Below are 15,615 nucleotides of genomic sequence, written 5' to 3' on the forward strand. Positions count from 1 at the left end.
GTGTCCCAAAAATTAAGCCATGAGCATGGAGTAGGCTAAGCAGGTCCAGCCATATTAACCCTTCTCCTGGCTTTCACACGACGTAGTTGCACCAAAACTACATAAAAATCCACAATCCAAACATGGGTGTGCAGATCAAGCTGCCTGCAAGCAGAATTGCCAAAAATTAGGCCCGGATTCACTTCCCCCTCCAAACCGGAGCTCGGAGAACATCCGCGGCCTGTCAGACAAAATGGCCGTCGGCCGCGTGTACGAGCCGCAGCCACGGCGTAAGACGGAGCATCCAGGCGCTCAGTGTATGCAGAAAAATTCGGAAGCCTGCACCGCCGGGCCCGGGCATCCGCACTCGCTCGTCGCCACTGTTGGGGGCGGTCCTGAGGCCCCCGCTGCGTTCCCGTAAGCCCCCCCACCTGAAAGGACACACGCACACAGCCTTACGGTTCGGGCTTCCCGGTCGCTCTCCTCGCGGCCGGGAACGCCCCTTTATTTATACATTCGGCGGCGGTGTGCTACGTCACGCCGCCGCGTAAGCCCGTCACTACGGGCAGCGCCACAGTGGCCATGGCTCTCCTACTCAGCGACACCGTGCCAGGAGTGACTGAAGGAGTGTCCTTGCTCCTTAAAGTGACAATGAATATCCAAATAGATCATGAAAGAACAGAGGTCTGATTTGGAGATTTGTAAGCACGCTTATTTGTTCAATTGTGACTGCAAGCATAATGCACAAACAATGAATAGTGTGAACGAAGCTTGACATCTAATACGAAAAAGTCAAAAATGTTTTAAAAGATATGGGATGTCGTACAATCAACCTGGGACTGTAATATAGACTCAAATTAGAGGAGGTGGGGGCTGGGGAGGTATGGAGCAGCAGCAGATTGGGAGGTGGTGAGGAAGGGAAGGGATGAGAAGGTAAAATATCCCCTCTTCCAATTATACGTCCAACAACAAGCACCAAGAAAAGGAATAAGGCAAAGATAAGAGAAAACAGACATCATGAAAAGCAGCTAGAAATCATTTCAGTTCAAATTACTGCAAAATGAGCTCAAGGACACAACAATTCCCATGGTGTCCCAAGAGTATCTCCACATGCCAAAGTCAGACAACAATCCACAGGAAAACACAGAAAAACCAAAAACACTCTACCAGAACCAACTAGCGAAACAAGCTGGCCAAGGAAATACAGTGCACTTGGACAAACAGATGCAGAATCAAACCACAAAGGAATCCAGCCTACTCCTAGACATGAATGTAACACTGGCAATATAAAAGCTGACATTGAACAACTACCAAAAATACCATCACATTGACAAGTCCAGGGTCAGTGGCCACAGGTTGCAGTTAGACAGAGGGCTTCACAGATGGACCTGCAAAAGTGAGCAAGACCGGATCTGTCAACAATGTGACAGATCCTCCTAGAAAACAAAATCTAATTCTGTGTTCTTTGCTCGAACTGGAATAACCAAGGAACCATTATCATGACCTACAGAGGTTTGGAGACTTGTATACATTCAAACAGGGTCCTTTAATAATGAGATTCCTGGAGGATTTCCTCAATGGACAAGTTTGGGAATAAACAAGGCAACCTCCTTGATAACATGTGCTGGTCCATAGAATCCCTGGGTCATTAATCCACTTAAATAGTCAATGAGAGGCAAACAAATATGGATATTTTTTGTCTGGAGTGAACCACTATCTTTAAAATACTGGAAGTGCATTCGCATTCTCTCTTTACAGAGATTGTATTTGTAAAAACGGAAACCGAATGCTTTTTGATAATATTAATTGTTTTTTTTAATGTATAACTTTTATCTAAATAATGGAACTGTTGTTGCACTTGTCTTACATTTCCATAAAAAAATCTAAATGTATTATTTTTAGAGTTGCATTAGTTGAATGAATGTATGAATGTCTGTCTGCTATATAGGATGTTTTTTTATTATAAAAAATGAATTAATTAAAAGATGTTCAAGATGATTTTTTATCACAATTTATAACAAAAGAAATTGATGATTTGATGTAATACCTCTTGCCTTGTCCTTCAGTTGCTCTCTCGTTTCTGGCACCATTACCTGTTTCATATGTATTGCTTTACCTCAAGGTGTCGGATTTTGGAGGTTCCCACCATTGTTTGTAGGTTTAACAAATAGAGAAAGCCAGCCTGGAAACAAGGACAGACAACCACCCTAATTACAGACACGAATGGCAGTATCAGGAAAAACCGAAAGGCAAAATGTTTACAGGAATGATGGGGTAAATCCAACAAGGTAGAACGATTCAGTGAAGAGGGGGAAGGAGAAAGTAGGAATGCGTTGGGCACAGGAAAATGTTAAGCAAGTAATTAATACTATCATCATTATTTTTCGCCTGAGGCAGGCCTTTCATGGACACATGTTGCCAATATGTTAGCCTCACAATATCCTGATACACGATTCCCATCACTGTGCGGATCGTTTTCTACCGTTTCAACACTCGGTGCCCTTTTGTCATTGTACACAGTTCAAAACATCTGCACTTTCATGCACCATGTACAATGCACACAGATGCCCCTTTCTCAGACACGTAAGCATTCAGTCATGCTTTACAGCTAGACCACTGGTGAACTAAAGGTTAGTTTCCCCGCCTGGGTGGGGGAATCGAGCAGCCAAGGATGCTGGGTTCATTCCTCGTAACTGACACTTTCCTTTCTTTTTATTTCACCTTTTTAACAAAGACACCGGTTAAATGATGATTGCATGATACTATGTAAGCTGAATCAGATAACTTACCTGGCTGAAAAAACAAATTAAAGACCTGCATGGATAATGTTGAATTTGTTTCCGGTAAAGAACATTTTGAATACCACATATTAAGATGTGCCATTAATAAATGAGTGCTTAGTGGAGAGACCAAAAACAGACATGCACATAGGCCCATGGGTTCTGGGGGCGGTTTGCTGGGGATGGCAGCAATATGAGTCATAATGAGTATAGCTACATGTAGGGAGTGTTCCCCTTTTGCACTTAGTTTAGTTTAGTTTATTATTTGTATAACGCCGCCTGGCCCTGGGGCAAAACAGGCAATACAGTACAATTACAGTACAATTACAGTTAATAAGGACATTATACAATCAATTTCTGGTGGTATAGACATCAAAAGTATATAAAGGCGGTTGCACAAGGTTGAATATATACATTTGAAAGGTTAAGGCGTTAGTAATAAGTTGGCGTTTTAGGCTTCCTTGGCAAGTAGCCATGTTTTGGCTCTGTGTCTGAAGCGGTGAAAGGAAGGTTCGGCTCTAAGATCGGTTGGAAGGGAGCTCCAGAGTTTTGAGGCAAGCCCAGTGAAGCTTGTGCCGCCTGCTTTTTGGAGCTTAAATATGGGGATATTTAAGCACTGTGTTTGGGCTGATCTGGTCAGGCGAGATGGGGTGTGAAACGTGAAGTTGTCCGAGAGGTATCTAGGTGCTTGTTTAGATAGACATTTGTATGTGAGAGAGAGTGTTTTGTATTCGATTCTCTGATGTATGGATTGAGTGGAGCGTCTAGCGTTAGAGATGTGCTCATGTTTGGGTATGTTCAATGCTGATCTTAGTGCATTATTTTGGATAACTTGGAGCTTCTTGGTGTTCTTTTGGCTGGTGTCCAAATAGAGAGCATTACAATAGTCGACTTTTGAGAGTACTAGTTTGTTTGTTTGTTTTATTTATACTGCGAACCAGAACCGAGGGAATTAGGGTGCCAAAGGCAAAAAGAGGATTGTTCAGCTTAGGTTACAATGCTGCATATTACAATACAGGTTGACAATACAGAATGTAGAAAGCTCTAGCTAGCGTTATACAGTTAGAAGTCGAGAGGTAAGGTCTGATGGCATTGATGAGCTTACATGTGTGAGCGGTGGTGGATGAGATGGCATTGATTTGTCTAGTCAATGTGAGGGAGGAATCAAGGTAAATCCCCAGAGTTTTAACACTGTTGGAGACAGGGATATTGTTACCGTCAATGATGAAGGTCTGGTAAAGTTTGTCGAGGTTGTTGAGTCTGGATTGGGAGCCAAGTAGAAGAAGCTCGGTCTTGTCGTCATTGAGGCAAAGTCCTTGTTTGGCCATCCATTCGTGGGCCCTTATGTGTCCTTCAGGGTCCTGGCCTTCCACACCCAATCGCCTCAGCATCTGCCTACTCACAGCACATGCCTAGACACCCACCTGCCTCATCCTGCAGGCTTGCACTCACCTAATGTGGCTCCACACCTCATTGCACTTACTTCACTAGGCACTTCCATCTGCTTCTCACCCACGAGCGCAGACTCTCCAGCACCTAACCCCACTACCATCTTCTCCTGCACTTGCTCGTTCTGAATACTCACAAGGCATAGTAGGTTCCTCCTTATCCTCCACTGTATTTATTGTTTCAATCACATGTTCCCTCCCTGTTGCCCTGTGGGCGCTTTGAAACATATTTGACTTGCTGTATAAGCACCTAACAAATGCACCATAAATAAATAAATAGCATGATATGTTTTACTCTGGCACTTGTTATCAATATAACAGCTTCATTTGAGTGTATTTGAAACACTGTTTCCCAAAATAAAGCTCTAGATGACCGATACTCTCCTTTAATTGATGTCATTCAGTCTGGTCAATGAACTGGTTCACCCTGAATAAAGTTATGTCATCACCAATAAACACAAACTAGACAGTAGGTACTATTTGTGCCGTGTACAGTTGGGCTAGGAGATTTACTGGATATTAAATGCCTTAATTAGTGTACATTCTAATATATATGTCTGCAGTTCATAGCTTTTAGAAGGCCAATGCTGGTATGGGACTATTTTTCTAGATGGGCAATATATGAGCCGAAAAAACATAGTTTCCTCAGTTTAGCCGCCTTTGGTCAACCCATGCCCTTTAACTATATGTTTACATTTGAAAGTGATCAGCCGAATTGATTATTTGACAGTAGACAGCACAGTCCGCATGCACAAAATATTTCTTTCAGCATAGACTACTCCAGGAGATGATGACCTTTTATAGATATTTCACCTCCTGCAATTTGTTCAAATAAAACGACTCTTAATAAGTGTGTGTCCAGCCGTTGCTCATCTGTCCCCTCTCCAACGCTGTGTTGCCTGCATGTGCCTATCAGATGGGGGCAACTGTTGATTAGCAGCCTCACAAGCATCAGGAAAACAAGAAGGTGACTTTCCATGTAGAGGTTGGATGGTATCAACAAGCCTGAAATGAGGTAGCATCAGACACAGGGTTGTTGAAGCATGAATCATTGCCCGAGAATTGTTAGACCAGAGGTTAGAACCCTCACCAGGCAGCCCCAAGGACCTGTGGGTTCAATCCGCATACCCAATGTTTTTCCCCATGCATATACACTGCTGTATGTATGCAGTAGGAATTTGCATTTATGTTTATATTGTTGGATTTTCTGCTTAGTACTCGTGACCTTACAAAATCATATCATCATCTAAAACATATGATAAAGTAGTATATAGTAGGAGTTTACGAAATAGTTTGCATATTCATCTACGGCGTTGTTACCTAGGTTAACCAGTTGAGTCCCGAAAATGTCATTATTAGTTAGAATTCAAATAATTTAATTATGTCCTTGATTGATCCCTCCTAGATGACCAATGATAGCAGATGTGTTGCACTGCAGAAGGGCATCATCAATAGATGAAGTGCATAGATGTCCCACAATTTTGCTTCCTTTGAGCAACCAATGCTCTTTTAACCAGTGTTGATATTGGGGACACAACCAACCAAAACGAGTATTTAACAGTGGTCTGCCGATTCTGTATACACACTATAGAGGAGTGCGACAAGGTTGCCCTTTGGGAGCGCTTCTCTACAATTTGTATATGGCCGATCTTCCAGATCGGCTATTACCTACTGCCGGATGTTACCCAAAATGGGGAGGGTCGCCCGTACAATGTTTACTTTATGCAGACGACTTAGTCTTGCTGAATTACACATAAAAATGTTTGTAGCCTTGTGCAAATATGCAGCAGAGAATGGCTTAAAAATAAATATGGAAAAAAGTAAAATATTGGCCTTTTAATCAAAAAAGGCTTGACATCCCGATTTTGCTACTGACCTAGGTAAAATAGAATATATTGATACTTATCCTTACCTGGGTTTAGACGTGAGTAACAATGCTGCATACAAACACATTGTGGACAATAAGAAAACAAAAACCCTAAGACTGACTCATTTGATCGCAAAATATTCCAGAGAAACAGCAGGTTTTTCACTTGAGGGAATTCTAAAACTCTATAAACAATGCTTCTGTCCAACAATGCTGTATGGTCTGGAAGCACTGACGATGATAGACCTGTCATGGTTAGATGTGGCAGAAGGCCAATTCTGGAGAAATATTCTCAGACTTAAGCCGGCAACCCCAATAAAATACATACGTCTTGAATTGGGTTTGGTCTCATTGAAAGGAGCACTGTTGAAAAACGTACACTCTTACATTTAAAAATTCACTCAACACCACAATGTTTGCTATTGCGTCTATTGGAACATAGAAATAGTTTCAATGACAGGTTTGATAAATTGACAGAGGGATTGTTCAAGACAATAGATTGGCATCCTGATTACTCCAGAAAAACACCATATGAGACACTGAAGCGAATTTTAACTAGAAGAATTAATACCTGGGATTAGGCCGGTAACTATGGACACCTAGAATCACTCCGCAGCTACAAGTATGTTGCTGGAGTAACACATAAATATTTACAGACCCAATCATATCTGAGAAAATGCCTGTGCACTGCTGTCAGATATTTTCGGCTGAGACTACGTACCAATCAGCTTCCATTGTTAGCGTTGATTGGTGCACAGTTGAAACTACCTATGAATAAAAGAGCCTGTAGAATCTGTAAGAAGTCCAATACTCTTGAGACTCTGCAACATGCATTCTCTTAATGTCCCGTTTAAGGGGCGCAATGCATGACAATCATGGGGCATTTGGTAAGTGACTACGATAGTATTAAGAGTGATCCATTTTGGACATATTGTCTGAACTCAGAATTCCAGAGGGTACATATAGCCCTGTACCAATTGTGGACACAAGTCAAAAACATATTTAGTAAATCCAAATAGGAGTAAGCAAATCTAATTGGAAGGGCTGGACCCATAGATAGCTGTATAATTAAGTTGGGAGTAGGGCGAGACATGACTAGATCGGTTAAAATGAAATTAAATGGAAATAGACTGTATTTGATTTTATTACATTTCATTGAACATTTTATGCCGTAGAGCATTTATTTATTTGTTAATGTAGTATAGTTGTAATAAGGAACGAATTGTAAATGTCATTAAAATTTAAAATGAGGTCTACCAATCTAATTTAACTAAATTTAGCTAAGATGATGAACTGTGTGGGTGAATAGAAATGCACTTGATAACTTGAAACAGAAAGACTTGGGACCATGCTGCACTGATTGATTTTATGATGAGACATTAGAAGTAGTAATTTGTGTATTCTGGGTAACTATCCTGGGTAACTATGCGACTTAGATGTAAGATGTTTTAGATGTATACAAAATGTATTAAGTTGAAGTAATGTAATTTTGTAAAGTTTTCTTTTATAAAACGAAACAAATAAAACATAATAATAATAAGTATACACAACTATTTTGCAGGGGCTGCTAATCCCACCAGACAAGTACTAGAGCAGTCTGGTCATTTATTGTTCTGCCAAAGGTATTGTTGCACTTGTACTACTAAGTCAAATCAATTGGCTACACTACGAGATATCCTCAACAATGCTTTAAATATTATGCGAGCAAAAAACAAACTCCTGTAGTATCATGTCACCACACTACTGGATCCTATTGAGCAACTCCACCAATCTCTTGGTTTAATTCATGCCTTTACTCTTGACAACTATTTTCCAGTGCCATGGCTGCCCTATGAGGATTTAATGGATTCCTCCAAAGTGATCCCTCCCCTAAGGCTTTATGTCTTTCATATTCATTGCTTAAGAGCTCTTCATTCCCCTCACAACCAGTGGAATGTTCTTCATCCTTAATTCAAAAATGTTTGTTATTGTAGACTAGTTGCTATGTGGATTGGCTGATGCTGCACTCCAGCGGCCTATGCAAAACTCATTCTCCTCAGCCATGAAGGTCTCTTTGCATTTCAGCATGCATTTGCGACATGCAATTAACAAGATGAAAAAGCTTTAATGGCTAGAGACATGAACACAAACCTTACACCAGTCACGGAGCCAATGTTTGGCCATCTAGATCTGCTCCTCTATTTCAGAGACTTTTGTTGAATTTTATACGTATTCAATATGTCTAGAAAAATATAGTGCATGTTACAATCAAGCAGTGTGCATGATCTGTACGTCATTGTAAAGTGACAGAATAATGATACAAAATAAGCTTCGTGTTACTTAATTAAATGTAAAATGCTACATTGCATAACTTGTCATATAAATATATTAAGTTTTAAATAATAGCCAATTATAAACCATTGTATGTCATAACAAGTTCACAATAACAAATAGATACATTGATGGAGAGGTCCGAACACAGCTCCCTAGGCTGCTCTCCTCATTAGTTTTGGCTATTTGGTGGTTTGTGTCACCTATAAGCTAACACTATTGCATGGATGTAAACCTAGGATGGAGATGACACGTGAGGAGGGACACTCATCTTGGGGGTGTTGTTTGGTTATTTATCCACCCATGTATTTACCCATCCATTGACTGCCTTTGTCTACGCTAATCCCAGTAGTCATTCCCACCCATTACCTGCCCATCTCCACCCAAAACACACCCTTCTGCCATCTCTTTGAGCTAGTTCTAAAAAGCAGTAACATCAAACGTTTGCCTCCCATGTTATTTCTAAGCAGTCTCCTGGTTATTATTAGTGTCATAAAATCCCTTAACCAAGTGCACCTTTAGATACTTGATTAATATCTGTTCCTTGCACTGCAGTCCTGGTAAAAACAATCAATGGCAACGCCAAATGTGTTATGCCAAGGTAATTACACTGTGTTCGAGCTATTGCCATGTTATGGCCACGTTGTACCATTATGGCTGTACCTGGCAAATGTCTATCCCACGCCTATGCAAGATCCCAAACTGTTGGCTTTGCTAATGCATGTCAAGTAGATGACCAAACCACTACTCTGCCAACGATGCACTCCTGTATCACATACAAGCATATATAAAATTAAACTGAGTAAAGTGTGTCACTATGCAGTCATCACTATACTAGGGTGCCATTGAGGGCCCACTCTGTACGGCACCGTGGATAAGGGGACATGTTAGGTATGGCTAAAACCTTGCACGTTTCAGATCCAAGCAATGTACTAACAATGTGTGATTTTAAACTCAGCTTGTGTGTTGTTTCTTTCAAACATTATTGACCGATGTTCATTGTATGTGAGACATCTATGTTATGCTGTATCAAAACAACATCTACTAAAAGCAATTATTACTTTAAAACAAAGTTGGGAGACACACATCCGACTTGAACTCTGTTGCTGAACATTTCAGAGATGTCAGCATAAGTGTTAGTTTGTGACACTGTCAGAATCTCACATGTGGAAAATGTTATGAAACATATAAATCTGCAGACTTATGGCGACCCAAATAAACCTAGAAGTCATGCCTGTAAAGCATTTTGAAATTGAATTAATCTAAATTGATAGAAAGAGAAGAAAGTGTCACGGATATCAGGGAACCCCCGCAAAATGTTTCGTGAACCAGACTATAGTGGGTGAAAGGAGGTCGAGGAACTAACAAAAAAACGAAAAAAGACAAAAGATATTTCAAAACAAAGAAGCACTTTGCAGCTCTCTGAACAGGGAATTCAAAAAAGAAATTGTGACCATTTGAAACAATGCTTTGAAAACAGCGAAAGTAATGACCTGGCACTGCAACACAGCCTCCTCTGTTATCAGTGCACGACAGGGCACACACCCTTGGCATTAGAGCCACGTGGGACTGGGTGATAGGAGACTGCTCTTGACTGGAGCCTCAAGCGTCGCCCATGGTTGCCGCTATGCATGTTCGACTTGTTTATATGGATGAATGCTATTATGCCTGGAGCATCTTTTGTCTTAGGTGGGTGAGGCTTGCAGTTGTTGTCTGCTTGCCTCTAACTCTTGTCAATTGCAAAAAAAAGCATCCTCTTGGGTGTGGGCCCCAATGACTGACTGCCTTCCTGCGTGCTCCTCCGAGTATCGACCTCACAATGGGAAGCTTTGAACACCGGCCAATCTCTCTAGCTCGGGAACAGCACGCTGCCACAAAATTCAGACAAAAGCTATTCAACAGCATGTTGCCGCTTTCCAAAGAGTCACTGAAAGACCCGATCAGATGCATTGAGGTGTGGACAGAATGTGGTCGAGGCACATTACCGGGAAAAGGGCAGGCGAGGAATAATCATCATTGAAGAGTTTGTCTAGCATGACAAAAACGACCTGAGATTAGCCAGATTGTATTTTTTGGGCCTGGTACTGGGTGATTGGGGAGAAAGACCATGACGTGGCATTATCTCTGGAGACCCCATTGTAAGCGGGTATTTCTAAATGCAAAGATATCTGTGCTCTTTAAAAATCAGAGAGACACTGATATCTGCATTGCCTACTTTTCATGCACACACATGATCTTCGGCGGATCCGCTGCTTACTCAGTCATGTCTCACCATTGTATTTTGCAGGCCTTTTTGAAAAATGACTTGCTGTCTTCTGTACCATTTCTACCGGGAAGTGCTTTTGTACCAGTTTAATGATGGGAGGTGATCTCGGATGCCATGTTGTGGCCCTTGACCTTTTGCGCCTTTCTCCTACTTCCACGTGCGCATATGAGTCACTCAGGCACACTCACCCACAGGGCCATTGCAAGATGTGGACCAAAGCGTTGAGCATGGCGATCGAAATAACCCAATGAAGTCCATTCCACAGCTTACCTGCAGGGCTGATACAGAATAGACATTGGATATGTAGGTGCCAGGATGTGATTGGTTTATCTGCCTGGGCAAAGTGATTCATCCAAGCTATGAATCTCCTTACATCTGTTGAAGTTCAGGGTTCTGAGAGATTGCCACTTTTCTGAGGGCCATGGAAGGTTTGAGTCGGTTAATGCTGCAGTTGTGATTTCAAACGATGTGCTTATTACAGGGAACACAAATGAAGAGAAAAGTCAGTGGACTAGCAACTGGCTCATACTATTGACATACACGCTCCTGTGGTGTCCCCTGTGCCCATGAAATGGCAGCCACAAAGACAAAAGACAAGGAGAAATTAAAATGTGGATGCCATCGCCTTCTAATGCCATCTCCTGAGCTATCACATGCATTTATTTATTTAGTAAATGTTGGTTTATGAGGCACACTCTGTAGATCTCTCGTGGTACCACAAGTGGGGGATTGGAAAAACACTGACCATCAGAGCCTTTTAAGAAAAGTGTGCGGCAAGGGAGTGAGGGTGAGTGCAAGACAATGGTACATCCAGGTGCCCAAGAACATAAACACAGGGGACGAAGGAAAGCAAGCAGAGATAGGATCAAAAGAATAACGTACCAGTAAGCCTGGCAGGTAAGGTGGGAAGGGAAAGTGCAGGGGTACACGCAGGAACCCACAAAGTACATCCACAAAGAATGCAGGAAAAGAGCAGACAATGAGCCTGTAGAACACCATGGCAGGGGGTCAGTCAGAAGAGCACAGAGCGAGGCAATTCTGTGGCATCATAATAAATGACAGGTACTATCAAGGTCGAACACATGGAACCCAGGACAACAGATCCGACCCCCAGAAACCCGAAACAACAGAAAGCTGGCCCAGAGGCCAGACTGAGGTAAGTCAGGGTGGGGGTGAGGGTGTGTGGAGTAGGAACCCAATCATAAGGTCAAAGCATTCCTTAAGGAAGGGAGTCTTCCTTCCTTTCCAGAAGCAGAGTTAACTATTTTCTGCTCTATGAAAAGGGAGTACGTGTTCGATAAGTAGGCATTTGCTGTGCTAAGGGCCCTGCCCCTGAACCTTTTCCTCTTTGATGGTCCTACGACAAGAGACCATACAGAGGCTGATCTGTAGGGTGAATGACCCAAAACCTGATTGCTAGAAAACAATTTGTAGAACCGGACCGAAACAGAGCTCAGCCCACCCAAAGAAATGACATCTTTTATAGTGGAAAACCGCAAATTAACAGAACTATGCATAAAAGCGATTACAACGTGATCCTGCACTCCCCATTGGCTAACACCTATATACAATTCTAATTATCCCCATTAGTCCATTACCCTCTTGGTCAGACATTCCCCTAAACACGTGAACTACTACATCGTCACTATGAAACTTAGGAGTTAATTAACTATCTGGTACATAGTTACCATGATAAATTTCTTAAGTAAGTAAACATTTTTGACCATCACGTGAGGTGCACCTCTCCGTAAGAGCCCAATCAAAATGTGCATAATGGGGTCAACCCTGCTTTGATAATACAATGGCTCTCCTCATTATACCAGACACTGTGGCACACACAAACAGCTCCCTGGCCTCGTAGATAAATTCACTGGCATCACCTCTGCTTCTCCCTCCCAAATCACTGTACAGCCCTATCACGTCTCCCCCCTTAACTCCCTAGGAACCCAGGTGCCCATGAACAACACGATCGGGCACCACTTTTTTGTCTGAATTGTGCTTATTTATTTATCCCTAGGGTGCGGTGCCAGCAGTTCAAATAGGATGACTGCTCTTTGGGTGAGGCAGTAGTGCTCTAAATCTTCAGCAGGCTTCTTGGCATCACAGAACCCCATGCACTGCTCCCATATATCTAACCTTCAAAAGATGCATCCCTGTCATTCCACCCTGGACCCAACATTCCTTTCCCAGCTCCTCTGAGCTATGCAGCTGGACTGAATTAACTGTTATGGACACAGCACTGCAGCCTGTAACGTTGGAATCATAACTTCTCTCTGGAGAGAAGGAGGGGGACTTGTCTCAGGGCTAGCTGGACAGAGCCTATGAATGACATGATCGGGTCACCACTTTTATGTCTGAATTTTGTTTATTTATTTATTCCCTAGAGTGCAATGCCTGGAGTTCAAATCGGATGACTGCTCTTCGGGTCAGGGCGGTAGTACTCTAAATCTTCAATAGGCCTCTTGGCATCACAGAACCCTTTGATCTGCTCCCATGAATCTAACCTTCAAAAGGTGCATCCCTACCCTTCCTCCCTGGACCCAACATGTCTTTCCAAGTTCCTCTGAGCTCAGCAGCTTAACACAATTAACTGTTATTAACACAGCACGGCTGCCTGTAACCTTGGCATCATAACTCCTCTCTGGGGGTAAGGAAGAGGGACTTGTCTCAGGGCTTCTAGACAGAGCCGCAGCTCCACATTGAACCTTTGCCTCATCAGAAATGCATCCTGCCAAAAATCCAAGATGGTGGAATTATTGGTACCTTAGTCCCCGGACTTCACCTGGACCACAACACTTCTCTGACTCCATCTCCTGCACCTATCTATGTCAGCTACCTACTCACACATCCCTTAACTCATAACAATGTACACTACCACTAAATAAAAATACAACAGCCTATCTCCTACCTCTGCAACAACAATGTGAATACAGTGTTGCTCATTCTGTATGGCTATATGGTGTTTCTAATGTGTGTCAACACTGACTACAAATGGGTACACGTACATTCTGCCACGCCCAATGAGAACTGCTAATATATTTTTTGCAGTCTAAATCTCATTGCCTAACTAGGAACATTGAACTTGCATCCCAACACACCCCCTTTAGTTAATAGTCCATTAACTAACCTGTAAAGATAAACTGGAAAGTGCCAGTCTAAGTGGAACAGATGGGCCGGGAAATCCTGCACCCAATAATGGAAATAGTCAAAGTAAATGGCAAAGCACGCTTTAATAGCAATCTACATAAAGCAGGGACTGCAAAAAAGCACATGAGTCTCAAGAGCTCTCAGAGGTTCTAATTCAGAACAACAAATTATGAATGAAAAACACTTCATCGCTGAAATCATATTAAAATCTTAGTTACACAAACCTATGGGGTTTGGGGATTGGTTAGGGGAATTAATACATATATTAAATACACAGGTTAGTCTTTTCATTGAGTAGAACTATCTGATAGCTCCACCTTAGACCATCCCTAAATTGATAATGGTAAAAAAGACATCATATTTGAAATAAGTCATTGGCTACTGCAACATGTACTGGGCAGCATAACATTGGCAGTTTTGATTGGTTGGTTGGCATCTATCTTACCAACCTTGCACACTTGACAGGTCATCAACACATGAGCTGAAATGATAGTAGGGGAGAGAAACCCAGGAACTGTTTTCTTCCAATTAAGTAAGATATCATCCCTCGTTTACTAGGCCATGAGCCAGGGTGCGTAGCTTTTTACCTGGCAATACATAAGGGAATGCTCAAAGGCATAATGGGGACAAATGAGTAATGAAGATCTGACAAGAAAGACGTGGTCCCCAAATGAACCAATTAAAGATTTGATTTAAAGGACCACACAATCAATAATACGGGTGGCTGTAGTGGACTAAATCAAAATTAATCTGATAGGGAAATTATTCTCTTCTCTTCAGAGCCATCCAAACCCTCCCTCATTTCTCAATAATCTTGGAAAGGGGCTGTGCAGCTACTATCTGACTTGCACAAATCTGTATTTAAGTGAGTTTAGCAAGTCGAGTTTCCCTGCAGCCTCAAGGTTTCCCATTCAATCCATTGCAGCTACGCCGTCCATTTTATACAGGATGACTGCCCATTACTGTTGTGTTTCTATTTTAGCAAAACACAGGTTTGGCAGAAAAAGTCACAAAACCACAGCGCTTGTATGAATAAATATTAAGAGTGCACATAGGCTGCAGGTGCCTGAGAGCTGCTTCCTTTCACATCACTTTGGCTTTTCCTGCTGTGCTGAAATTACCGCAATTGCGAAGCCGTGAGAGAGTTTTCTGGCACTGTCCTTCATTCAATTTATCTTAGGTCCCATCTACCATTTACAGTCTCGGATGAAGAGTCGGTTTAGACTTGAAAAACGTGTCCGGATACTTTGCAAATAAATCCATCGGACTTATAACCACATCTCTATTCAATTACTTGCAACACATGCAAGAGACTGAGAATTGCCCATGCTCTAATTGTTTCTATTTTAGCAAGCTATACGCTTGTATCGTTCATGTTGCATTTCAGAGTAAACATTGCTTATGTTATAGTCCTTGTGTCTTTAGGGTGCAAGCAATAGTCTTCATGTCTAAATGCACGTTTGACCTAATGTTTAGGTTTCTTCATGTTGAGTGCATATCTGCTTTGTGTCTATTGTATGCGCATGCGTCAGTTAACAGTGAGTTTGCTTACTCTCACCATCTCTAGTTACATCAGGTTAATTTGTTCTTGTATATGTTTGGGATAAGACTAATGTGGTTGTCTTAATGGATAGTGTTTTTCACCTACTCAATATAGGGGTGGGGGAGGGGCTGTTGCCATGAATGACATATTCATTTGTCTCTTGGCATTCCCCCTCTGGCCAAGTCCTTGGCCCACTCTCATTCTTGCCCTCATCCACATAAAATACTTGGGTATTCCTATTTTAGTTACCCCCTCAGGTTGCCTACACATCTTTT

The sequence above is a fragment of the Ambystoma mexicanum genome, chromosome 10, assembly GCF_040938575.1.
Source record: "Ambystoma mexicanum isolate Mex_15411 chromosome 10, UKY_AmexF1_1, whole genome shotgun sequence".
NCBI lineage: Eukaryota > Metazoa > Chordata > Amphibia > Caudata > Ambystomatidae > Ambystoma > Ambystoma mexicanum.